A 13,811-nucleotide genomic window follows, 5' to 3' on the forward strand; every position below is an offset into this window, starting at 1 on the left:
GCTTTACCCTGGATAGAGACAGAGGAGGCCCTTACTGGGAATGATTTGAAACTATGTAAATGGAGTCCCCTGACCACCCTTCTTCACAGGTGACTACTGAAGTGTGTAAAAACAGGAAGCAAAACACGTGAAACACAGGGAGAGAAAACCCAGATCTGTGCGCCCTCGGGGAGCTGGACACAGAAGAGCAAGGGCTGTGAGCACCCGGAGGCAGAGCCCTGCCCATTCCCCCCACCCCAACTCCCGGGTCTGTGCCCTCCCTCCACGCAAGGCAAACACAGCCCCCTCTCCGAGCCGCCTGCATGGGCTTTGGCTAGTCCTGTTTTTGAGTGGATTACACTGGGCTCCAAAATTGTTTGGTGTCTTTCTTTTATGCCTTCGTGTTTTTTATAGTCATTTTGAAATCCTTGGATGCATTACAAGAAGACACTAGAAAAGTTACCTAAAGGAATCTCCAGGACCATTCCTGCTAACGCTTAGAGCTATGAGAACCAATCACTACTTCCTGGATGCATTTGGGAGGTGGATTAGTTTGGGCTGAAACTACACGCGGGTGTTTGACTGATGGCGGCTTCCCCTCCCACCACCCTACCTTCATCAAACAGGTAAGTTGGCATTTTGTCTTAGTTGGTTGAAATCTGTGATCTTAGCATTCTGTGGGCAAAAATATAAACATCCAGTTCAGAGAAACAAAATCAGTCTTGTCAAATAAGAAGATAAGAATGTCAAACGGGGGAGAGGAGAAGGAAGGAGAGAGGAAGAAAAAAAGAAGCAATCATTTCATCCACTTCTAGTCGCAGGAAGCACTGTTTTTGGAAGTGGAAATTATTATGGAAATTCATTAAGTAATTCTGTGATTTATAAAGCCGCAGAGTTTAGATGCTGATCTACAACACATCTCTACTGTCAAAAGAATATATAAGATTTGGAAGATTATAATACACATAAAAATTCACATTCTACACTACTTGGCCAAATAAAAGCGTGGATCTCAACTTTGGTCTTGTCGGAGTGGCCAATCTTATGTGTCGCCAGGGAGGGTGAAATGTTGCCACGTCTCTTTCCTCTCTCTGCGGGAGATGTACATTGTGGGAAGAGGCAGAGACCACAGTAAAAAACCTCATAATTATAGACTGCAGTTAAGAAGGCCCCACTCTGCGTTATCTTTAAATAGCTGCTCCTTCTAGTTGTCAGCATAGAGGCAGCTGGGTGCCCCCCTTCCAGGTGTCCACCATTTGCTGTCCCTTGAGGCAGGTGGTGGACTGTCCTTGCTTTTAGTAACTGGTGGAGACTTGAGGGGTGTAGAGCCTTGTCTTTCTGTTTCAGAAGCTGTTTCTTGGGACGCCTGGGTGGCTCAGTCGGTTAAGCATCTGCCTTTGGCTCGGGTCATGATCTCAGGGTCCTGGGATCGAGCCCCGCATCGGGCTCCCTGCTCAGCGGGGAGTATGCTTCTGCCTCTGCCCCTCCTCCCGCTCGTGCTCCCTCTCTCTCTCTCAAATAAATAAATACAATCTTTAAAAAAAAAGAAGTCGCTGCTCACCAGCAGACATCCAAGTTATCTAGTTGTATAACATGACTGAACAGATGATTCGGATTAAAACTGTTCTTAATGGGAGCACTTTCCCTTATCATTATTATTATTATTTTTTTACCTTTTTTGAAAGCCGTTATGGGCACTGGTTGAGACAGACAAGGTGTACCCCCAGGAAGTTTCCAGTTCAATAGTGGAGGTGGGGAAACCTGAAGTCCTGCCTCCCACCCGATCGCTTACAGAGCCATGCAAGAGACACGGAGCCCAGGTTCGGCTAGGCTTCCAGGGCGAACCTTAGGGTTCACTCTGGGGGTGGTACATTCCAGGGGTTTGGACACATGTATAATGACATGTATCCATGATTATAGTATCCTAGAGAGTATTTTTACTGCCCTAAAAATCCTCTGTGCTCCACCTCTTCATCCCTCCCTTTGGGGTTCCTGGGCCCGAGTCCAATTCCTGTGTGTGTGTGTGTAGGCTTCCCCACAGCAACAAGCAATTCTCAGTGTCTGAGAATTCAACGCAGTTCTGACCCTACCTACCCGGAGACAGCATCAGATCCACAGGCAAGGGGCCCAGTCCCACGAGACGGCCCTCCATTTCAGATGCCACTCACACACCCAGGTGTTTACCCATACTTCTGACCAACTGGCTATAAATCAGAGGTTTCCATGCCCCCTTCCTTGGATTCCATTTATTTGCCAGAATGGCTCACAGAACTCAGGAAACCCATTCACTCGCTAGATTACCGATTTATTACAAAGGATTTTAAAGGACACGAGTCAATAGCCATATTAAGAGTTACATAGGGTGAGGTCCTGAGCAGAGGAGCTTCTTTCCTTGTGGAGCTTTGGGGTCAGGCCCAGGGGCACATGAGAGTGTTCTGGTTCCCCGATCTGGAAGCTCTCTGAACCCCCTCCTTTTGGGTTTTTGTGGAGGTTTCATCACACAGGTGCGACTGTTGAAATCATTGGCCGGTGGTGAACCTGCAGCCCCTCTCCCCGCCCCGGAAGTCAGGGGGTGGGACCGAAAGGTCCTCTAATCACGTTGGTCGGCTCCCCGCGACAAGAAACCCTTATCCTTAGGGGCTTTCCAAAAGTCAGCTCGCTAACATAAACACAGTCGTGGTGGAAAGGGGCCTGTTATGAATAGCAAGACACTCATTACACCTCTGTGGCCCGGGAGGGATTTGGGGAACTGAAGACAAGAGAGCAAATACAACAAAAGATGGTCCCTTTGCTCTTACGGCTCAGGAAACGCCAAGGGTTTGGGGAACAGGAACCATGGATGAAGACCAAATACGTGAGAAACACATTTTGGTCACCTGAATGACCAAATATATTCATTTCTTATAAATTGCAATATCACAAATGCACAGAACAGCTCCCACCATGAAGAATTATCTGGCCCCAAATGTCAACAGGGCTGAGGTTGGTCTAAAGAATAAGCGAGAACTCATACATAGGGGAAATTTAAAGACATTTTTGGAGGGACAAGCAAAATTGGGCAATTGATTTGTAGGCAGGCATCGGTCAGAGTTCAGGCAGAAAACAGAAGGCCCACTGAAATATTGAAATTCGAGATCTTATCAGGGTGATGCTATCAGCGCTCTGCCGGAATCTCCTGGGACTTCTCGGCAAGCTCTGTATGCACCAGCTCTCCAAGTCTTTTTACTCACAAGCAGCACACCTCTCTTTGTCGAAAAGTAGCTCTAAGACCACTGGAGGCTGCTCAGCCCGGAGAAAGGAAAGAGGGGAGTGCGGGAGAACCCACATCACCTTGGGGCAGCCCTTCCCCAGTGACTCACGGGTAGAGGAAGAGAACGCCCTGGGTCCCTTCCCCTGATTGTAACTCCTCTGAGGTATAAAGGCTCCAGAGCTGGCTCAGAGCTTCGCTCCAGGAAGCCTGTCGGAATACGACTCCCTCACTGGTCCCCCTAGCCCAGGCCCACGTCCCCTCTGCCCTATGGTGAGCTTTTCCACAAAGTCACCCCCAGATGAATCCTCATCTCTGGCTCCACCTGTGGGGATCCTAACCCAAGACAGGGGTGACTCACGAGGGTGGACTGAGTCTAGAGAAATCTCAAAAGCCACTCCGGTGTCCCCAGGCCCCCACCCTGACCACCCCCCCCCAGCAGAGGTTCTGGGGGAGTGACGAGAAAGCAGCTGGGCAGATGTTGGGGAGGGCTCTCTGGCTGCCGGGATGGAAGTCAGCACTGAGCAGAAGCCGGCCAGCCACAGTGGCAAACAGGAGGAACTGCAAGCTTGGGAGGTCACCGGGCGACCACACTCTGAGGCCAGGACACCCCCAGACAGCCCAGAAGCCCCAGGCGGAAGGAAGCCCCGAACCCAGGCTTAGGCCCAGCTCCCTGTGCCAGGATGAAGAGCCACGCACAGGAGAGCAGGACCGAACTGGGGGAGGAAGCCAGCACCCCACTCATGTAGGTAGAGACCGTGGCTTTGTTGTTGTTGTTGTTTTGTTTTGTGCATGCGCCAATACCCAGCACAGGGTCAAGCTATGGTTAATGCCCAGTCAAGTGAACTAATTAATTAATTAGAGCAACCTAGGGGTGGCTGGTGTGGCAGACACCCTCTAGGGTGACCCCCACGATCCCCGCCTCCAACTGCCCGGGGAGAAAATGCAGCCTCGGTCTGACACCTGCCAGGAACCCAATGCAGGAGCTGGGAAGGGGACCCAGAGCCTCAGCTAAGACGGCCACCGTGGCCAACGCCCCACAGCAGCCTTGCAGAGGCCCCCGCTAAGCTGAGCCACGAGGTAGTAAATGTGCGCTGCTTTAGGCTACTGAGCCCGTGGCGATATTTTTGCGTGGCAGTAGATAACTAATACAATTGAGTGTAGAGGCAGGAAAGTTTTCCCCTCTTCCCTTCTGGGTTCTTTGGCCAGTCTAATAATGAAATCGACAGAAGACAGATTAACAGGAGAAAAACAAATGTAACTGTGTGCGTATGGGAGCCCGTAGAAATAGGAGACTCCAAGAAGTAGCAAAGCTGGCAGCTTTTACGCCTTTCAGACAAAGAAACCATAAGTCTGTGAAGAATTGACAAAAGTTGGGGCTTGGGGTAGCGAAGTAGCGAAGAAGCAGCCCGTTTGCTTACACGGCCTTCTCGGCCTTGACTTCCCCACCTCTGGCAAGAAGGCTGTCTCCCTTCCTCCCGGGACAGGGCGGGCACCTTCCCGGGGGACACTTAGGTCCTGCTTCCAGGGCACAGAGGAGGTCAGAGAGTCCTTGCGCCCGCTGTTTCTCGTGTAACTAAATTCAAAACAATCAATAGGTCAAAGTGGCATATTTGGGGGCAGCCTGCCCTGCAGCCCATCGTGAGCAAGGATGCAGTTGAGCTGTGCCTGCTTGACGCGAACCGCAAACCCGCGCGGAGCGGGTGTCCGTCCCGTGCCAGCACAGGGGCACGCTGGCTCTCGTCTCTCCCGCAAGAGGCCCGGGAGACACCGTCCTGCTCATCTCCCGTGTGCACCGACCCGCCCTTAAACCTGAAGGAGGGACGAACCGGCCCCCCTCCTGCATCTGCATCACCCCTCCTGGTCTCGGAGTGCAGCGGCCCCGCGCCGAGATGTGCCCCGGCTCATTGCAGCATCTCACGCACGCTGGCCCCCTAGCTCGGCCCCCTTTCGAGGCAGTGACTTGGTAGATACGATGTGTACAGTTTCACGGGGACCTTACGATACAGGAGAAGTGGGAGAGAGAATATTCCGGCAGATGAAACGTCCTTAGCTGTTAGAATCGTAGAGGGCTGGCCACGGAAGGTATCCCAGAGATTCCCGGGGCTGAAGGTCTCGTCTCGCAAACTAGGGGACCGGAGGGAGAGAGAGGCCGAGAAAGGTCCGGGAGCACGCAGGGAGATAGCTGGTGAGACAGAGTCCTCCCGACGCCAGCGTTTCCTTCCGTCACCTTCCTATCCTTCAGATCCAGGGTGGAGACCTCTTGAATCTCCATCATTCTACAACCCAAGAACTTTCCCAAGCTTTATGGCTGCCTCCGAAAGAAATCCTTCCCTCTTTTTAATCTTTTATATATTTATAAAATATTTATAAACCTTTTATATATTTGGCTTTCCAAAACTCTGCTGAAATCCTGGAGAAGAATCATGTTAAGATGCAGGCTACAGCTGCTGAGAACGGCAGAGGTTTAAAGTGGGAGACATGCTGAGCAAAGTCCGTCTTTTGTTGAGGTGGTTTTGGCTCAACCTCTGGACTCACAACATGTCATCCTTCTGTGCCCAAAGCTAGCGTTGGGCCATAAAAAAAAAAAAAAAAAAAAAGAGGGCCCTCTCAGATTGGACAGCATTTCAAATTTCCGTAATGGGGGTCATTACACAATTTTAAGATTCGAGTAGTCCCACTGCCTCCTGGTTGGCTATTTAAAAACACAAAGGGTTGGCAGAGTTTAGGTGAATTGCTCATATTTGGGGTTTTTATGTATAATTTTTAGACATAGGGAAGACAAAATAAGGTGCAAACCCCCTTTCATAAGAGGCTCATTCTGCTGCAAGGAAAAATATTGTTATCATGTGTGAAATTCAACTACATGTTAAGGGGAAAATCAGAGCATAATCTAAAAGTAAAAAACATCACATGTTTCCTTAAATTCCATCTCTTATTCTGTCTCCTCCAGTTCATTCTGGTATAAGATACACATAGCAGGCTTCGGCTCTCTGCAACCATGGTCCCAAATATAGCATTTGTTTTTAATCACGGAAGACTTGATTTTCATTCATTTAAAGCCGAGGGTAACCACGAACTTATGTGGGAGTTCAGAATGAGGCTAGAGATGCCCTAGGCCCTCCGCCTTGAGACTCTGATCGGTCTGGGCTTTGGGCTCCTGGTGAATAGCTTTCACCTGCCCAGGGTCCCCTGGTTGACGCTGACTCACTCTGCCAGTGAGCTCTGGGAGGGTACCCAAGTCAGCTAATGGGGCGCCTTCACTGTGACATCTCGGAGGCCTCTGCCCACTTGATGTTTCCAGCGCTTAAAGGTCTCTGCCTTACTGCCGGATTGACTTTTTTGACCCTCCCTACGAGGAGGTGGAGCAATGACTTATGGCCACGGGGATTTGAAAGGACAGTGACTTACAAATCACCAAGTGAAGGGATTTGTCAGGGTTCGTCAATGCAGTCTGCATTTAAGGTCGTCTTCACAATATAATTAATGTTGAGGAGCTGTTTTCCTTCTCGATAAAATGCCAAGGGTCTAGGGAGATGCTCTGGGCAGGCTTTTATCTTAGGAAAAAGAAAACATGTAGCATTATATGGTGTCGCCATTTACCCGATGGTTCAAAACAGGAAGTTCAGTCCCAGCCATCCGGGCCCAACGAGTCCAAAGGTCTGTTGATTCAACGATTGTTCTTTTTTATTGTGTTTATTAATTACTGAGAAAACTCAAAAGAACATTAATGCTATGTATGTCTCTCAAATCATTATAAGATGTATTCCTGCGTTTGCATTACGGAAAGAATTCCAGGAAATGAACATTACCATGACTTTGTCCCCTACGTGTCCCATCCCAAACCCACTCCCTTTCCTGAGGTTTCTCAATCTTAGCGCTACACTGATACTTAGAACCAGATAATTCTTTCCTCTAGGAGCCTGTCCTGTGCATTGTAGAATGTTCATTAACGTCCCTGGCTTCTACCCACCTCCCCAGACACGAAAACCAAAAACGTCTCCAGATATTGCCAAGTGCCCCCTGGGAGCCGAAATTGCCCCTGGTTGAGAACCACTGCTCTAGAGGTAAATCTTATCCTGAGTTTTGTATCATTTCTTGCTTATAGTTTTTAATCACCTGTATTTGTATAAATGTTATTTAGTTTTGCTAAATATTAAAATTTTTATGATTCTTATGTAGTGTAACATTGTGTGTCAACTATACTTTAATTAAAAAATTCTTATAAACCTAATTGTTAAGAAAAAATATAAACAGGAACAAGGCAAAAGGACCCATTAAACCTATTGGTCAAATGGTAGACAACTGATATCTTTATAATATTGAACATTGTGGTTTAAAATATGTCCAAAAACTCTTTGGCATTCCCTTCAAAAGATAGAAATGAATTCTCCTCCTCTTGAGTGTGGGCTTGACTTAGTGACTTGTTTCCAATAAATAGAAAAAAGCAGAAGTGACAGTGCATGACTTCAGAGACTCTCTCTTTTCAACCTCTCACTCTGGGGGAGGCCAGCCACCGGGTTGCCATGTGGAAAGACCCATGTGGTGAGGAAGTGAGGCCCTCAGCCAACAGCCATGTGAGTGAGCTTGGAAGAGGGTCTCCCAGCCCCAGTCAAGCTCTCAGATCACTGCATCCCCAGCTGACTTCTTGACTGCAACCTCACGAAGACTTCAAGCCAGAACCACCCAGCTAAGCTGCGCCTGCAGACCTGACCTACAGGAACTGTGAGATACAAACCTTTGTCATTTGGCACCACGAAGTGTGGGGTAATTGGTTGTGCAGCAAGAGATAACTGATACATGTGTTCATTTCTATGATTATGGTATGACTCTCCATTTTAGTAATCTTCAATGACATTCAACAAATCTTTGTAATTATTTCCAGAAAACTCAGTGGAAATTATTCCTCAATACTTTAAGTTTTCAATGCTGTTGTACTATTTTCCTTTCTTTCCTTTTCTGTTTGTGACTAGCGAAATGAGACAGTTGATTTTGTGTGTTTATTTCTTTTAATTTTTTTTAAGTGATCTGTACAACTCAACGGGGGTCTCAAACTCACAGCCCCAAGATCGAGAGGCACATGCTCCATCAAGTGAGCCAGCTGGATGCCTCTGTGTGTTTATTTTATATTCAGCAATTCCAAACATTTATCCATAATGATCTGGAGTTTTCTACATAGATAACCATATTATATGTGAATAATAAGAGTTCTCTTTTCTTCCCTTTCAATTCCTATGATAATTTTGCTGGCTAGTATCTCTAGTACACAATGAATAGAACTACTGACAGCAAGAAACTCTCTCTTTTTTAAAAAAAAAAATATTTTATTTATTTATTTGACAGAGGGAGAGAGAGAGCACAAGTAGGCAGACAGGCAGGCAGTGGGAGAGGGAGAAGCAGGCTCCCCGCCGAGCACAGAGCCTGATGCAGAGCTCCATCCCAGGACCCTGGGATCACGACCTGAGCCGAAGGCAGACGCTTAACGGACTGAGCCACCCAGGCGCCCCAGCAAGAAAGTTTCTTACACGTGATTTTAAAAGGAATACATTTAACATATCATCATGTGTGAAATTTACTATAATCTCTATAAATATTCTTTACAAAACACTAAGGAAATTTTGTTCTAATCCTTGTTTACCAAGATTTTTTACTATGAATACTGAATTTTATTAAAAAGGCTTTTTATGCATCTATTGATGTGATTATATAATACTTCTCCTTCAACCTCTTATTTAATCACATTAATTGATTTTTCCCTTATTAAAAAATCTTACGTGCTTAATCTAGGCATTCATTTCTAAATGAATTTGGTCTCGATTTTGGAAGCAAAAATGAGGGTTTAAGACTTAATACCCCTCCCCCAAAACGTGGCTAACCCCTCCAATATGATTGTAACTTTTAGCAAGCAGAGAAGTAGAAATGAATTTTGGTTTTAAGTGTACTTGTAAAACAATTGTATTTATTATTGACACTTCTGATGTACTTTGAAAAGGAATTTTCTCTAACTATAAGACATCCCACAAAACTGGGAAGACAGTAAAAAGATCAGTGGTTTCTGGAGGCTAGTGGGAGAGGGGGGGATAATAGTTGGAGCACAGGAGATCTTTAGGGCAGTGAAACTAGTCTGTATGTTATTATAAAGTTGGATACATGTCATTATATATTTGTCAAAATCATAGCATGTACAACACCAAGCTTGAACCCTAATGTAAACTATGGACTCTGGGTGATAATGATGTGTCAGTGTAGATTCATCAATTGTAACAAATGTCCCACTCTGGGTCGGGGGCGGGGGGTTGTTGATAACAGGGGAGGCCGTGCAGGTGTGGAAGCAGGGAGATATGGGAACTCTCTGTACTTTCCACCCAATTTCTCTGTGAACCTAAAACTGCTCTAAAAATTTAAGTAAGTCTGTTTTTTTAAAAAAAGGGAGGGGGATTTGGTTCTTGTTTCATGTTAGAACTGCATATTGGAGTGATTAATGGACCCTTGGTTTATCCCCAGGATCGATGCACACTGAAACATGCTTGAAATGTACTTATATACTTTTTGATTTTGCAAAGGATGGAATGGGGTAGAGGGGAAAGGGAAGGAAAGAGAGCAATGTAAACCGCTTTGAATATTACATTTCTAATTCACAACTTCAACACCACATTATTGGAAAATATTTATGATTGCAAAAGCCTGCTATGGGTGAGGATTGTTTTGATTTGATTTGTTTTGCTTTGTTTTTCAAGAAACCAGAAACAGTTGTAAATAACAACCCACTCAGTGCCCCAGATGAGTTAATGTTGCCAGATCTTGTGATACTGTGTGCTTGAAATTATACCTTGGGATTGCAGTCATCATGTAAGTCTTTCTGATGTAGCTCTCTGTTGCTTTTTCTCTATCCGAATCCACAATTTACTGGAGTCTCCCTTGTTCATTTATTGAGTGGGTCACACATGTGAGGCACCGTGCTAAATGCTGCGTTCAGCCCTTCCGGAATAAACTAGAAGACCTCCTCCGAGGTTTAACAAGCTATGCTGTCATCTGAAGAATGTTTCACTCACAGTCTCAAGTCAGACTATCTGGCAACACTAACAACAATGGTAGATTATGCTTTTTATGTAGCTATTACTTATGAAAACAAGAAGAATATAGCTTTCTTGTGAGGTAATACATACGAACTTATTTTCTCCTAGAGGAAAAATATGAAAGAACTATTTTTAAAGACATGTTGGCTCAAAGGAAAATGAATTATTCTTTTTTTTTTTTTTTTTTTTTTTTAGAAACCCAGCTAGATTAAAAGTACTCCTTTCTGGTTTAAGATTGGGAACATAATTTTGTTATCCTATTGTACAACTTACTGCTTGAGGATTCCAGGAGTTTCATGAAGGTATCACAATGGTTGCTGTCTCCTTTCCAGCTGAATCAAAAAGACTTTTGTTTAAAAACAAAAACAAAAACAAAAAACCCAAAACTCTGAAACAGAAACCTTGTTTGTCCAGTTTGAAAGTTAGTCAAAGTGCGACACCTGGGTGGCTCGGTCCATTACGCAACTGCTGTCATTCATGTCATGATCCCGGAGTCCCAAGATCGAGCCCCATATTGGGCTCCCTGCCCAGTGTGGAGTCTGATTTTCCCGCTCCCTCCGCCCCTCCCCCCTGCTCCTTCTCTCTCTCTCTCTCTTGCTCACTCTCTCTCTCAAATAAATAAATAAAATCTTAAAAAAAAGAGAGAAATTTCAAAGTGCTTTCATGGGACAGCTGTAAAGTGCTGTCCTTGGGATGCCCAAATGTCTATAACCCAGGGCTGCTTCTATACCACTACACTGAAGCGGTAAAACCCTAGTGGCCTCATAGAGTTTTCCAGGGAGTGTTTAGTGTCTACGTCCACTGAGGCTTCCCTTCACACTATTAGGTAAATATTATATTGTAGATAAAGAACGCACAGAAACTAAGTATGGTAAATTTAAGATTGTGTCATTCTTTTCTAGCACATTTGCTTGAGTGTAAAGAAACTAACCAACAAACAATGTAAAATGGTTGGTACATTTTCACCACAATTTTTATAAAGTAGAACCAAAAAGAAACAACGTTCTTTGTCAAGAAAAGAAGGTCCTTATCAAAGTGCATCTCGAGAGGTGTGGGAGAAAGAACATGTGATTTGGTGGTAGACATTCCAAGGTTTGTTAAAACACATTGGACCTCTGTCGCTTTATCTGAGTATTAGGTATAACAAGGACTTCTTTGAGAGGTAGAATTAAATAAAATAGCTTATATAAAACTAGTGTGGTGTTTGCCTTACAACAGATGTTTTACAAATGTTAATTTTGGAAAGAATAAAATATCCACAAGAAATACCTACTCTCATTCCCATTGCCATTGGGAGAGAGGAGGCAGGGGAAAAATCTGGGCTGTCTTGGATTTTTAACTTTAATACCACTGTACCCAGTTAGTCTATGTCAGGTTTCCTCAAAGCAATAAGGACTTGCTGCATTTATTGGAGCCTTTTCCATGGCAAGTGAGAGAACCTCAACACCATCGTAGTTAAGGAAAAAGGAGGTAACTGGCTCACATAACTGGAAGGTCCATGAATGTTTCTGGCTTTAGGCACTTGGTCTCAAAAGTGGTCAGTGCTTTGCCTCCCCATCTCTCAGCTCTGATGAGTTCTGTTAGCCTCTGTTAAAGAATTATTCTGGGGACACCCGGGTGGCTCAGTCGGTTAAGCGTCTGCCTTCGGCTCAGGTCATGATCCCAGGGTCCTGGGACCGAGTCCCGCATCGGGCTCCCTGCTCAGCGGGAAGCCTGCTTCTCCCTCTGCCTCTGTCTGCTGCTCCCCCTGCTTGTGAAAGCTCTCTCTGTCTCTCTGTGTCAAATAAATAAATAAAATCTTAAAAAAAAAAAAAAGAATTATTCTGACACTTGTTAAAGTGTCAGAATGCAATGGAGTCAACACTATCATAATCGGGGACAGAGATTGGGCTCAATTCCAAATACAAGGACTGTGGGGATTTATAGCCAAAGGGCAGGGTGAGGGGGGCAGTGGATGGGAAAACTACTCAGAGAAGACATCAAGGGTAGAGGGATTCTTGCTAAAGGCAGGCCAAGGACTTAAACAACAACATGGGGGATGAGGAACTTGGTCAGATACCAGGTGGGGGCAGGGATTCTCCATAAACCGACTTAGCCGGATTCTTGCTAAACCTGGGCTGTGCAGGCCCAGCAAGGACAGGGTGGACATGGAAGGCCAAGGTTGAGGCCTAGTCGAGAAGAGGGCTCAGGGGAGCCTAACTACAGTTTGCTCAGGAGAGAATCTCTGTCACCCTCTAAGTGCCGGTCAAGATTTACATCCTTCTGTTCTAGCAAACTCAAGGGCAAACGTTGATCTTTCCGAAGATCTCTGCTTGAAAATGACTCTGATTGGTCTGGTATGGTCCCCAGGCTCATCTTGAAACCAATCACCATGTCTAGTGTAATGTACCATGATTGGCCAAACTTGGCTTATGCTTCCTCCCCTGTGAGGGACCATATGGAAGAGAGGAGAAGATTCTCAAAGGAACCAGAAAAAGGAAGATGGACAAAAATGTCAGGCACTCAAAATTTGTGGCTATCTATCTACTTGTGGCAGTCTATCACAGTCATAATATACATTTTCTAAAAGACTTTCAATGTGTAATAGCAAATACAAATAGTGATAATAGAAAGTATCTTGAATGTGGTTCGCCCATCCAGACTACTTGATGGAATATGCTTTGAATTACTGTGTTTATTTTCCTTACCTCCCAGAATGCCCCAGTAAAGACCCAGCTGCTCTGCTTGCTCTCCCCAGCCAGGCAACTCTTCCATCTGCATGTGATGGGCCTCTCTCACCTGCCAGCTCTCATGGTGAAAGCCCTGCTGGTCCTCCAAGGTCTCATTAAATGAGGGGACCTATAACATTAAAAGTAAGTAGTGTGGGGCTCGTTTTGGCAGCACATATACTAAAAGAGATTAGCATGGCCCCTGCGCAAGGATAACATGCGAATTTGTGAAGCGGTCCATATTAAAAAAAAAAAAAAAAAGTAGTGTGGAGAGAGTCCCTGAGATGACAAAAGAACAGGTATCCTCTTAATATATCTACAGATGGTCATATAAGCAAACCCTTTAATAAATAACCATTCACTCTAAGGTAAAGCTTTGTAAAAAAGACAAGAGCTAAAGGGTTATATGCTCAGAAGGCATTCCTAAGAAATGGGAACCAATAGATTAGTTCATTGAGCGAATTTTATTTGAATTCCAGCTATAATCATGGAACTGTGTTGAAGCTAACGTGTACACCATATTACAGTGGACACACTTCTTAAGGAACTCGCAGTCTAAGGGGCTGTGAGGTTGTGAATGATGAGGAGGTATGAGACATGCACCGTATCAATTAAAAAAGCAATGTGGTACAGATGAACATCTGTAGGTATATTAAGAGGATAGTTTAAGACACTTTTTGTTAATCCTTTGAAACTCTGTCTTATCACAGAGCAAGCATTCGACTGGGAATCAGAGGACCTGGCTTCTAAAATCAGTGTTGTCACCCATGGTGTGTTGGGCCTGGTAAAATTTAATGCCTC

General features: G+C 45.2%; 1 long non-coding RNA gene and 1 pseudogene across 1 annotated transcript; both read left to right on the top strand.

Annotated features, from left to right (window-relative positions):
- Window positions 1-210: 210 nt before the first annotated feature.
- LOC113931223 lies at window positions 211-8,621 on the top strand. Its single transcript, XR_003522707.2, has 3 exons — window positions 211-605; window positions 7,208-7,293; window positions 7,668-8,621. It is a non-coding gene; the product is annotated as an uncharacterized LOC113931223 (long non-coding RNA).
- Window positions 8,622-13,166: 4,545 nt separating this feature from the next.
- Window positions 13,167-13,257, top strand: LOC113931655 (annotated as a pseudogene).
- Window positions 13,258-13,811: the final 554 nt, after the last annotated feature.

Source organism: Zalophus californianus, chromosome X (assembly GCF_009762305.2).
Source record: "Zalophus californianus isolate mZalCal1 chromosome X, mZalCal1.pri.v2, whole genome shotgun sequence".
NCBI lineage: Eukaryota > Metazoa > Chordata > Mammalia > Carnivora > Otariidae > Zalophus > Zalophus californianus.